Genomic DNA, 12,503 nt, shown 5'->3' on the forward strand with positions numbered 1-12,503 from the left:
AATGTGAGCCCCGGAGAGGCGGGAGTCCCCACGCCTCGCCCCCGGCGTCACGGTCTGTCCCTTGTCCCAGAGCCGGAGCTGGCAGTGTCCCAGTACAGCAGCGAGCGCCTTATTCATCCAGAGGTAACCTTTCCCTCGAGGGTATTCATAACAGCCCAGTAACAAATTATTTTGGGCTATATCTCTTATATAATTGGGAGTAGTCTTCTTTTGCTTTCCCTGCTACCTTCCTGTTGGGTGGAGAGGAAAAGGGGCAGCAGAAGTGATACTGGGCAATCTCGCTGCCATCTTCCTGTTGCTAGATTAGGATTTTCCAATGATAAAACTACAACAGGGATAACTTATCAGGCCTTGTCACAGGCTTGACAGAAACAACCCATTTCCCAGTCTGATTAATTAGAAACAGCATTCTTAGTGATAAATACAGGACATTCAGTGTCTGCTCTTTCTTCAGATGCTTTCATACATATGCACATGTTCATACGCTGTTCATATCAGTTGCAATATTTATCTTGCCAGGCTCTAGAAGGTCTCCTGTTTTAAGCCATCATTGCTCACAGGAAAAAGCAAACAGCACAATTTCAACTCATTGCCAAAATTAATTGACAAAGGTGCCCACATAAACCCAGAAACTCATTTAAGACACAGATGTGTGGGAATATGTGGGGCAATCGACTAAACTGTCTTAAGGAAGAAGGTGATGTTTGTAGCTTTCCCGGGTCATCCCAGGCTCACATGCATTAAACCTTGCCTGTCCTGCTGCTCTCAGTACCTCATTGCACAAAGGAGTGCCTTTTGACCTGTAGAAACAGAAAGCTTCTGCTGCCTCCAACAGATCAGCTGTCTCATCGCTGGCGTCTGGAGGTCAAGGCAATGTCTCTTCCAGATGGGTAGAGGTGTACTTGGAGACATCTTTCCCACCACCGTGCTTGATTTAGTACAGCCTTTTTTCCCTGCCAACTAACCAAAGCCCCTTGGCTTTTCAACAAAATTTCAACTTCACCACTACCTTTATTTCCACCTTTCTTTCTATTTCCTAGAATCAATCAGTAGGTCTTCACTTAATTTTCCCTCTGCTAGTCTTCCCCTTTTTGTTCTCTCTAAAACAAGCCAGCAACTAACCCCCCAGCTGTTTGAGACTGATGTACCTACACCCTTCACACTCTTTTTGTTTTAATGAGAAAAATGTGTTAGTAAGTTTGCTGTGCTCACCTGCCTTCACTATAGCTGAGGGGATTTTAGAGGGAACTCCAGAGGACTGCCCACTGCACAGCTTAAAACAAATTTATCCAGAAGAACCCTGGGCCATCAAAGCCATGAAAGGAGGGAAATCCCAGTGAAATCTTCCTGCTCTTATTTCATGAAAATAAAGGGGACTTTTGGGGGATTTGAGCGATATATTACAGTAACTCACATCTACTGAGGTGAAAAATGTCTGTATTTAGGCAAATGTTACTACTTCTTCAGTGGGCTGGAGAAACCTAGAGAAGAAAATGATGAAAGGGTCTGGAAAACAAAAGGGCTGCTTCTTTGGAAGAGAGGGAATAAATTAGAGCTGAGCAGGGAAAGGATGGTACTGAAGTAGTAGGTAAAGACCAGAGGTAACCTCAGGACAGACAGATGCAAACGAAAAATAATCCAGACAAACCAGCAGTGGCGGAAGATTCAAAATATTTTTATATTTAGAGGAGAACAAGGCACAGAAATTCCCTTCTGCCCAATTCTGTGTTCTTACGTCAACTGTTTCTTTTTACAGGAACCTGTTTGCCAAGTTTCACAAGGTTCTTTGTATGTTACCTTCTCTGGAGCTGGTGATGGTCAAGGTGACACAGACTCTCTGGGATGATAAAACCTTTGAAGTTAGTGAAAAAGAGAGGAAGTAGAGAGCTCTTGTCCTAAAATCCAGAGAGGTCTTCGTTCCTCTTTTTTTAAATTTATTCAGCTGTAATGCACCCTGCATGCTGGTGAAAGAAACAATCTAAAATTCCTTCTGTCACGAATGAGGTCTATTCTTTTTTCTTTCCTCTGCCTTCTGGGTGGACACATTCCAGTATTAATATACTTCTTCATTCTTCCCTTGATTTCTGGACTTCTGACTTCTTATAAGCAGAGCCATTTGAGCCACTAGCCAGCAAAACCTGTACAGGCTTAAGGCAAATATATGATACACCTGATCCGCGTTTTTACATGGAAAAGGAAAAAAAGGATAAATGGAGTCAGTGACACAGATTCCAGTAAAACCAAACACAGTGAGTTTTATAGGAAGTAGTGCCTGCTGGGTACTTAGAACATCTGCTCTGCTGATTCAACTCCCTTCTGGCTCTGCACATATCAGTAAGCATATCCCCCTTAAGCATCATGCTCAAGCAGTGCATCTTCAAGTCATAAATGCTCAGATGGGTCTACTAGAAGGTCTAGCCTGGTCCAGAGGATCTGCCACCAGCTGTCATTTGCTGGTGATTCAACCACATGATCATAGATAAATGACATCTCTCTCTCAGGCTTACTTCTATAAAAAAGCAAATGTTAAATTGTTTAAAGTTTGAGATCCTAGCAATTCTCCAGTGCAAGTTGCACAAGATTTCCCAGCAGAAAGTTAGCTGTGTGGGTGGGGATAAAAGCACAAAAAATTTCTGGAGTCCCTTTAAGTGTCAGTTTATCAGTGTACAAGGGGAGACTGGATCAAGGAAGGGGAGCACAGGAGAGAACAATGGCAGGGAGTGGGTGAGGAATTGGAAGAAGAAGAAAGTGACCACGGTAATGAAAGTTTTAGCCCATAACAGGGCAGATAAGGGGGGCACGGGGGGCACACAGGTAGTACATGCCCCACTGCAGCAGGTGGTAGGAGCTGAGGAATCCATAATTGTTAAGGTGTTGTATGTAGATTTGTTTTACAAATGCACACACATACAGTGTAACTTGTTATTAAGGGGTCCTTAAGTGATTTTAGCTTTAGAGAAAGAGCAAGAAAAAAAGCCTAAACATGCTGCTGAGCTTGTAGTATTGGGAAACACTGAAAGTATGGTCATGGAAGAGAGAGTTTGGGAGGGGCCATGAGGGTCCATGAGAGGCCACAAGGGGACAAGAGGAGCTGACAGAGTAGATGAGGTTGCAGCTGGGGACTTTGTCCAGCTGCAGGCAAAAGAGGCATAAGTGATCAAGCTGATGGAGGAGCAGAAGAAAAAATTTTGGGTTTGGAAATCGATGAAGGGTTTAGTCCTATAGCATGAACTTGTAGGGAAGACCTGGAGAAAGTTGTGAAGGTATGTGATGATTGGATATGTTATTCCTAGGGATTTGAGTAAGTTGTTAGAAGCAGCATGGAACATGTACAGTAATTAGGAGTGAAAGCTGCGATAGCAGAACAAAGCCCAGTAAGGGGGGGCATCATAGGAAAGAGGCAGAGAAGGAATTACAGGCAGTTGCACAGAGGTCTGTGTGCTATTTGTTAAGAGAAGGGCCACTGGAAATGGGAATGTCTGTGGGAAAGGGACAAACAGAAGCTGCTGGACCCTGGACTTCACCCAAGGCTCCTGATCAGGCAGGAAGGCTCCAGATGTTAGGAGATGTGCGATGCGGACTGGATGTGTCATCCCCAGCTGAACCTCTGGTTACATTAACGCTGGGGAATGACAAACAGAATTTCTTAGTAGATACTGGAGTGGTGTATTCAGTTTTAAATAGGCCTAAAGGAAAATTTAGTCAGGAAACAATTCATGTTGGTGTGACAGAACAAAAGGAAAATAGGCCTTTCTTTCAACATTAAAATTTGGAATTCGTAAGTGGGTGTTAGCCCATCAATTTCCTTATATACCTGAATGTCTCATACCAATACTAGGAAGAGATGTATTGAGTAAATTAAATGTACAGATTACATTTGAAAAATAAAAAATCCAAGTTTCTGGCCGCAAGCTCCTCTGTTACAATGAGCTGGTTGGGTTTGTCCTGAGGCTGAGGGATTGGTGCAGCACTGCAGAGGCCTGTGCCTGCTCAGGTGAACTGTTCTGTGGAAAGGCTTCACCTTGTAACTGGAAGGGTACTTGCAGTTTAGGAGATTTGCTGTTTCACATGGACAAAGGAGTCTGGGCCAGGAAAGAAAGGAGGATATCTGTCAGACTCCTGAGCCACTTTCTAAAAAAGAACTGAGCCTGAATGCCGGAAAGCCTTTCAGGAATTGAAGCATGATCTATTGACTGCTCCTGCACTGGGACTACTGGACTTAGGAAAACCTTTTGAAATATTTGTGCATGAAAAATTGCATTTGGCATTGGGGATATTGACACAACAACTGGCATCCTAGAAGAGCAAAGGATGGTCAGCCTGCCTCAGGACAGTAGTGGCAGCAGTCCTCCAAATCCAGGAAGGAACAAAATTAACCCCGGGGCAGCAATTGACTGTTTTTGTGCCCTGTACAGTTGTAGTGGTGTTGGAACAAAGAGGAGGACACTGGTTGTCACCAAGAAGGATGTTAACATACCAGACAGTAGTGCTAGAACAAGATGATGTGGAGTTAAAAGTAACTAACCCTCCGAATCCAGCATTGTTCTTAACAGCTGGCCCATAATGAAAGGAATTGGCCCATGATTGTTTGCAGGCCACTCAACAGGTATACTGTAGTTGAGATGACCTACAGAACTTGGAAGACATGGATTGGGAACTCTTCATGGATGGGAGCAGCTTTGTGAAAAATGGAATCCAAAAATCCAAGTAACTCAGTGGTAACTCAGCATGAGGTAATAGAAGCCGAAGTTATAACCCCCAACACATCAGCTCAGAAAGCAGAACTGATTGCATTGACAAGACCATTGGAGCTCTCACAGAATAAGATTGTAAATATATGGACAGACTTAAAGTTTGCTTTTGGAGTGGTCCATGACCACGGAACCATTTGGAAAGAGAGGGCTGTTAACCTCCCAGGGATCCCCTGTGAAACATGGACAAATAATAACAGAGATTGTTAGAGGGGGTGCAGCTGTCTTTAAAGGTGGCATTAAAGCATTGTAAATGTCATTAGTCTGGACAGGCCCCAGTAAATTCTGGAAATTGCCTGGCTGACAAAGCGGCCAAGGAGGCTGCTGGTGGGGACATCCTGTTGGTCTTACCTGAGAAATAACAGTATTTGGACAAGCAGGTGTTGGGGTCCCTCCCCTGCCATGTAGCCCTGGGAGAGGGGTCCTGAGGGCACAGACACGGGGCTTCCCTGCCCCTGCTCAGCCTCGTTCCCATTGGTTGGTTTGTGTTCCCTGCGCGGGCAGAAGGACCCTTGGTCCCGTGACTGGAACAGTTCCTGGGCAGAGCCCCGGCCATGCGGCTGGAGAAATAAACATCTCTGAAACAGCTATCAAGAATCTGTCTGTCCATATACATTTCCTTTCCACGGGACTCCTGGTTTGATATATGCGTGTTGCAGGATCCCCACTGCAACAAATGGTGGAGATTTGTGAGCAGAACGATCCCCGATCCCTAAGCGACTGATTTGTGTGAGTAAACCCTGGAAACTTTGGATTCCTCTTCTTGGTTTTGCTTTGCTATTCCATATCTAAACTATGGAGGAACCGTGGGAAGACTCTTGGCTCTCAGAGCCGCATATGGACATTTATCTTAAACTTAAAATGATTCTTGAACAACGATTTGTAAATTTTAGCTTGATTCAAGCTCAAAAAGAACTGAAACACTTCCTGGCATGGTTGTTTAAGAACTTTTTCTATGTTTCTTGGGATTTAATTATTACCAAGGGCTTTTAGAAAACCGTTCGGACACAGTTAATATTGGAGTCAAAATATATGCCGATGGAAGAATATTTTCATGAATATTATTTAGTTACCGAAACTGTTGAGCAATGTCAGCTGTGTCCTGGCAAAGGGAAGCGTGGCGCAGGGACCGTGCGGCCCAGGCCACGTGCACTGAGCGCTCTGCGAGCAGCAGCGAGGCAGTTCCCGCGCGCGGGCGGAGCCACGCGAGCCGCAGTGTCGGTGGCGGAGCGAGGCGCGGCGGGAGCCGGCGGTGCCCGAATGGTCCCGTGCAGCGCGTGGTGGAGCGAGCCCCGTGAACGCCCGACCGAGAGGGGCGGCACGCGGGCGGCGGCTGGCGGCGATGGCGGTGGAACGGAGCCGCGCCCAGCCGAGACGCGCGCTGGAGCAGGGCGCGGGGGAGTCATCGCTCGGGGGCCCGGCCGAGACGTGGGTGCAGCGCCCGGCAGCGGCAGCGAAGCTGCGACCAGAGGAGGCGACGCACGGAGAACTGAGCGGCGCGGCCCGGCCCGGCCCGCGCAGCCCCGAACGCGACCCCGGGAAGAGCCCGCAGGCACCAGCAGCCCCGACAATTCCAACACGGGAGCGACCGAAAGAGACAGCAAAGACGCAGCGAGACAGAAAACAGCAGCCACTCGGAAAAAAGAAAAAATCATAGTAACTAAGATCTTAGAGATAATAAAATGGTATAATGTTAAGCAAAATTATGGTTTTATAACAAGGTGTGACAACCAGCAAGACATATTCGTGCATAGAACTGCTATTAAAAAGAATAACCCTGAAAAATGCATCCCAAGCTTGGGAGATGGAGAGGTGGTGGAATTTAATATTGTACTAAAGAGAAAAGGGTTACAAGCATCGCAAGTCACTGGGCCTGATGGTGTTTCTGTAAAAGGCAGTATATATGCAAAAAATCATAGTCATGTTAGACAGTATCTCTATTGTAAGCCCCCCCTACAGTTTCCCTTTCCTAATCCCACCTTTCCCTTTTACCCTATGTCCTATTACCCCCAGTGTATTCCCAATCCGTTTTTTCATCCATGGTTTCCCTCACAAAACCATGCTTTTACCAATTGTTTCCCCAAAAATCCCTTTCCAATGCCGAGTGGGGGATGAAAAGGGGGAGGGAAGAAGTTAAACCCTCTCCTGCCTCAGTTTCCCCACAAAGCATGCTCAGAGAATTCTGTCTCCCTTCTGTCAGCCCTAAGATGTTCCAGAGAATCTGTTTGGACATTTAAAGACTCAAGAGGGTGGCTTGTTTTGTCTTGAAACGGTTCTTTTTATGTTTATCCAGTTGTTTTCATTCTCCTTTTATTAAAATAAAACAGGTGAGGTGTTGGGGTCCCTCCCCTGCCATGTAGCCCTGGGAGAGGGGCCCTGAGGGCACAGACACGGGGCTTCCCTGTCCCTGCTCAGCCTCGTTCCCATTGGTTGGTTTGTGTTCCCTGCGCGGGCAGAAGGACCCTTGGTCCCGTGACTGGAACAGTTCCTGAGCAGAGCTCCGGCCATGCGGCTGGAGAAATAAACATCTCTGAAACAGCTATCAAGAATCTGTCTGTCCATATACATTTCCTTTCCACGGGACTCCTGGTTTGATATATGCGTGTTGCAGGATCCCCACTGCAACAAGCAGGCTTCCTATTATCAGGCTAAAGATGAGAAACTGGCAAAATTGTTACATGCTGAAAAGAGTCCTGAAGGATGGTGGATTACACCCAGCAAACAAGTAATAATTCCCCAACACCTTATGAGGAAAATCACAGGGGAAGGACCTATGGTAATTCACTGAGGAATAGAGTCTATGGCAGAAGCAATGAAGCCTCAGGTTTTGAACATATGACTGGTATCATAAAAAGCATTCCTAAAAAGTGCCAAACACTTAAAGAACAATGCACATGAAATAAGATATCCTACACCTGTGACTGTTGAGAAAGGAAATGGTTCAGGAGGCTGTTGGCAAATAGACTTTGCTGAACCACCATGGCAAAAGGGCAGTAGGTATTTATTGGTACTGGTAGATACTGTTTCAGGATGGCCAGAAGTTTCTTCTTGTTGCACTAACAAAGCTGGTAAAGATTTTGGTGAAGAAAATGATCCTAAGGTTTGGAGTGTGAGTGGGAATATCACTGGACAGAGGTTCACATCATTGCTGAAATAGCACAAAGGCCAGCTAAAATGTAAGGGGTAAAGTGAGACTTGCACAATCCATGGAGACCTCAGTCAAGTGGGAAAGTAGGAAGAATGAACTAGAGTCTAACAGAATATATGAAATCCCATAGGAAGGTGTTACGATACAAAATGACACAGAGTCTCCAGGCAGGTGCAGAAAGGAACTCTTTTATTGCAAAACCCAGGCCTTTTAAAGCAATTAGGCCTTTATTAGTATCATTCCTTTAAAACACAACAAATATAATTCAACCAACCACCATAAACCACGATGTGAGCATGTGGTGGTTATATAACTTGTTTTGCTATGGTTACATAACTTGTTTTCTACCTCTATTCCAGATGAGTCATTACCCAGAATCCTTTTCTACTTAGCCAAAGTAACAGGAGTGAGCCATGATTTTACAAGGGTAACAAGGCCTTCATTTTATAAGTTTTTACCTATCTGCAACAGGAAGCTGTTTTCCTCTCTCCACAGACACATTGTGCTGGCAGCACCCGTGACACTGGATATCACAGCCCATCTGTATCAATGTGGAGATTACCTCAAAACCTGGACTGAAGAGCCTCTCCAAGAAAAGTGGAAGGGACCATATCAAGTGCTGCTAACCATCTATACTGGTGTTGTTATAGGAGCTATTCCAGTTTAGGCAGTTTTATGCGTCCTAATTCGGGTTGTACGGGTGTTAGGTAGGATGGTTGAATGTTATGATTTGGGTTGTATAAAGTTATGCTGTTTAAACTGTTGAATAGAGGTGGAAGCTCTTTGTTTGGAGGACTGCAGTTGATATAAAGAAGCCAGGAGGTGGTGATATAGAGTATGGAAGGTCCCTAAGCCCCATTGGGATTACATTAGCCTTGGGAGAGGCAGCTGCACCCACCAATCACCAGCCTTCCTCCAACCCGGACCTTGCACCAATCACTGGACGCACTATGAGGAGAGAGGGAGAGACCTAGTGACGAGCCAATCATCACCTGAGAAGTGGGAAATCTAAGCCAATGAACTGAGCCGCTAAGCAGCAACCCTGAGGACTGACCAATCAGAAGGACTGAAAGAGAGCATAAAAGGTCGTGTTCACCTGAGAACATGTCCTCTTGTGGCTTCGAGTCTCTCACAGTGAAGTCCTTCTGTGATTGAAGCCTACCACAGCGAGGTCCTCCCGCCTCTGGGTTAAGAGGAGAGGGCTACTCCCCCTCCTGGTTCTTCCACCTAGTCTGTTTGTTTTGTTCTCTTTTCTTTTAATAAATTACCAGTTAATCACTTTTGTGGATAACTGGCCCTCGTTTATTACAGTGTGAAGGTACATGAAGTAGATTAGTGGCTCCCCAGCTTAGGATGGTTAAAACAACTGTTTGTACTTACTGTGATGTTCTTACTCGTGATCTTAATCACTTGTTGCAATGCATACTGCTGTATAGACTAGGTCAATACAATAAGTGAATATGAGACTTTGAAGAAATTACATTAAAGTCTCAAAGGAGCAATTTGTACCAAATAAGTTATATTTTTATGAATAAATTATTGTTGGCTTTCTAACCTAGCACACTGCTTGTAGAATTTATTTCCCGGTTTTTGGTGACACAATGTCGGTTTAAAAGACAGATGTCTGCTAAGGAGGGCAGGAATCTTCCTGGAATGGAAAGATGACCCCTCCCTCCAAATTATTGTAACTTTGAAATTAGGGGGCTTTCAGATAAAAATGTAGGAAAAGGAATAACAGTTCTTTACTGGAAAATAGATATAGATATTGTGATAGATAAATGTTATAATATTGGCTTTCTGCAAATGTTAAAGAGTGATGTTAAAGTAGCTTTGTTATTGTAATAGATACATATTATAGTAGTGGCTTTCTACAAATTGATGCTATATGTAAAAGTAGCTTTGTTACAAATAGATGCTATATGTATAATATTAAAGTAGCTTTGTTATAAAGATGTAGTTTTGTAACAATAACTAATGCCTTTATTTCTGTCGTTAACTAAACTTAGACATAATAGTGAAATAGCTAATATAGTTATGCTTGTTGGTAATTGAACTGTCTGCTTGGTTGGATAACATCCAACCAACGTGTGTCAAAGACCCCTGCTACTGACACACCAACTATCAGCAACTACCGCAGAAACCATGGACCAAAGCCCACTCTGAGGATGATAATAAAAACTGACTAAAAGCACAACCAAGACATGCGCATGCTCTAACAGGGTGGACCCAAGGAAGAACCATGCCAAACGTCCTGGAACATGTGAACTAGTTTAAGGAAAAGTTTGAATATGCATAATTGATTATGAATATGCACTAGGCTGATGCAATAGGACAGGTATGTAAAGGGTGTCTCCGAAATAACAGCTGTGCTCTTGGCTAAGTGCCAAGGCACCCGGAGCCGTGAATTTTGCTTTATTATCTTTGTCCCTTATTGTCCTTTATTAAACTTTTAAATCCTAACAGAAGAGTGAACCTCGTTTTTCACAGATATGTAAGAGAACAGAACAAACACCACCACAGGAACAGAAGTTTCGCGCCTGCTACGCGCCGTGTTTGCCCTACGGCCCGCAGGGGGCGCAGCCGGCTCTAGCGAGGCAGAGAGATGCCGTGATCCCCTCAGCCGGCGCCGGGAGGGGAGGAAGGAACTTGCTCCTTTTGCAAACTCAGGGTTCGATCTCAGCACTAACAAGGAGCAGCTGGCAGAAGCAGGGAAAGCAGGCAGATTCGATTGCAGCCAGATTGGAGCGTGGCAAAGTTCTGGAGCCCAATGCACAACTCCTGCAGCACCACGCTACCGCTCTCCTCAATCCCCTGAAACAGCAGAAAGGGAGGAAGGATCCACTCCCCCAGCGAAGTCTCACGCAGAGCCCAAAACTTCTCACACAATATCCCCAGCCTCCCAAGCTGTGAGGGGGAGAGCCCACGCCCCGATTCAAAATTCTCAAAACCCAAAACAATTCCATTGGTATGCCAGAGTTATCAGCCACTTCCCTTTGTGTCTTAATCACTGTCTATTCACTGAGAAAGCTGCCCCCTCGCCCTTCCAGCATCTCCCCGGTAAGACTGGGAAGAAATTCACTGAAACCTAAACCCACCCCCCACAAGAAAGATGGAGGCGAGGCCATACGTCTCCCCTGACTACAGCAGTCTCTGAACCACTCAGCTGGAGTACCACTGGTAACTGTCTCACAGTACTGAGCCCGCACATTTTCTCTCCACAATTTCCACTTCCCGGTAAAAATAGTTAATGTTAGGGACCGAGTCCGGTGAGCTGGCCAGATAAACGACATATACACCGATACGATTAAGCATCGTTCTCCCTTTATTGTTCAACTATGCAAGCTTATATCTACTTTTGCAAAGATTCATGCCCAGTCCCTCTAGACAGCCTCTAATCAGCAGAGGAGCCAGCCAGTGTATACCTTGCCAAGGACTCTCAGGGCTGCCTGCAGCCAGGTGCTTTCCAGGCCTGCCTGAAGCCAGGGGCCTGTTCAGGGGCTTTTCCTCAGGAACCCTGGGTTGTCCAATCTTTCCAGGGGTATCATATGCCCTTGTTCCATAAGGAATTCTTCTACAAGTTAACTTTGAAAACGGCATTTAAACATTATCTTGTGTTATGTTTATACTCATATATTGATGGCATCCAATCATAGTCACAATGGAAGAGCACACACACATCAATGACAACCATGAAAAAACCCCACAGATAAATACTCTACCAAAAAAAATGATAACGAGCACTTAATCTCAGGAAACCCACATTTGAGGAATACCAAGTTGCAGCCCTCATTGTAACCCACATGCATGCAACATGACCCACTTCAAGGCAAGCTGAATTAGCATGGGATTTTCAGAAAGCGAGGAATGATTGTCTTCTAAATGCTGAGCAACCCTTGCTTAAAACATCACTTGAGCTTGACTTCTAAAGGTCCCTTGGCCAAGAAGCCTGAGATTACTTTTTAAAGGTCCCTTTACCAAGAAGCTCAGCTGCAGAAAATCCTGCTGTGTCAGAACCCCGGACAGAATTTGTCAGAGGAATTTGGGCAGTCTGGCTGCTTTCCCAGGTACAACCAAATGGCTGCCATTCCCATTTCTCACTGAAAGGAATAGTAGGAATTTGGCTTCACAAACAGACATGTAGAGATAAGGCCAGAGACAGAGACAAGACAGTAACAGGAGGAACCATTCAGAAGAATGTTACTAATTGACACTGTCAGGAAAATTAATCCACAAACACCAGAGGTTTATGTCCAAAAAGGAGACAGAGAAGTCCTGTTACTTTATTCAAATAAAGGGAGAGGCCATGGGGCATTCCCCTGGGGTCTCTCAACTTGTTAGAGGATGCAGCCTCCTTTCTATCCTAATTTCCCAGCCGCATTTCCCTCTCTCTTTCCCCATTGGCTGAGGTACTTGAGAGGTACAGACTTCCTGAATCACGTAATACAGACCCCCTTCTAATGTATACACACCCTTTTTTCTTTTCCTATGGAATTTAAGGTTCTTCCCATTGCTTCTTTCATCTCTCAGTATCTATCTTTACCTATCAGCAAACCCACAGTTTGTTTGTAAAGACAAATCTATCTCATTCCTTTCAACACTGAATG

General features: G+C 45.0%; 1 long non-coding RNA gene across 1 annotated transcript; it reads left to right on the forward strand.

Annotated features, from left to right (window-relative positions):
• The first annotated feature begins 36 nt into the window (after window positions 1–36).
• On the forward strand, window positions 37–9,204 carry LOC125321580. Its single transcript, XR_007201598.1, has 2 exons — window positions 37–123; window positions 8,395–9,204. It is a non-coding gene; the product is annotated as an uncharacterized LOC125321580 (long non-coding RNA).
• Window positions 9,205–12,503: the final 3,299 nt, after the last annotated feature.

Source organism: Corvus hawaiiensis, chromosome 2, assembly GCF_020740725.1.
Source record: "Corvus hawaiiensis isolate bCorHaw1 chromosome 2, bCorHaw1.pri.cur, whole genome shotgun sequence".
NCBI classification, from domain to species: Eukaryota; Metazoa; Chordata; class Aves; order Passeriformes; family Corvidae; genus Corvus; species Corvus hawaiiensis.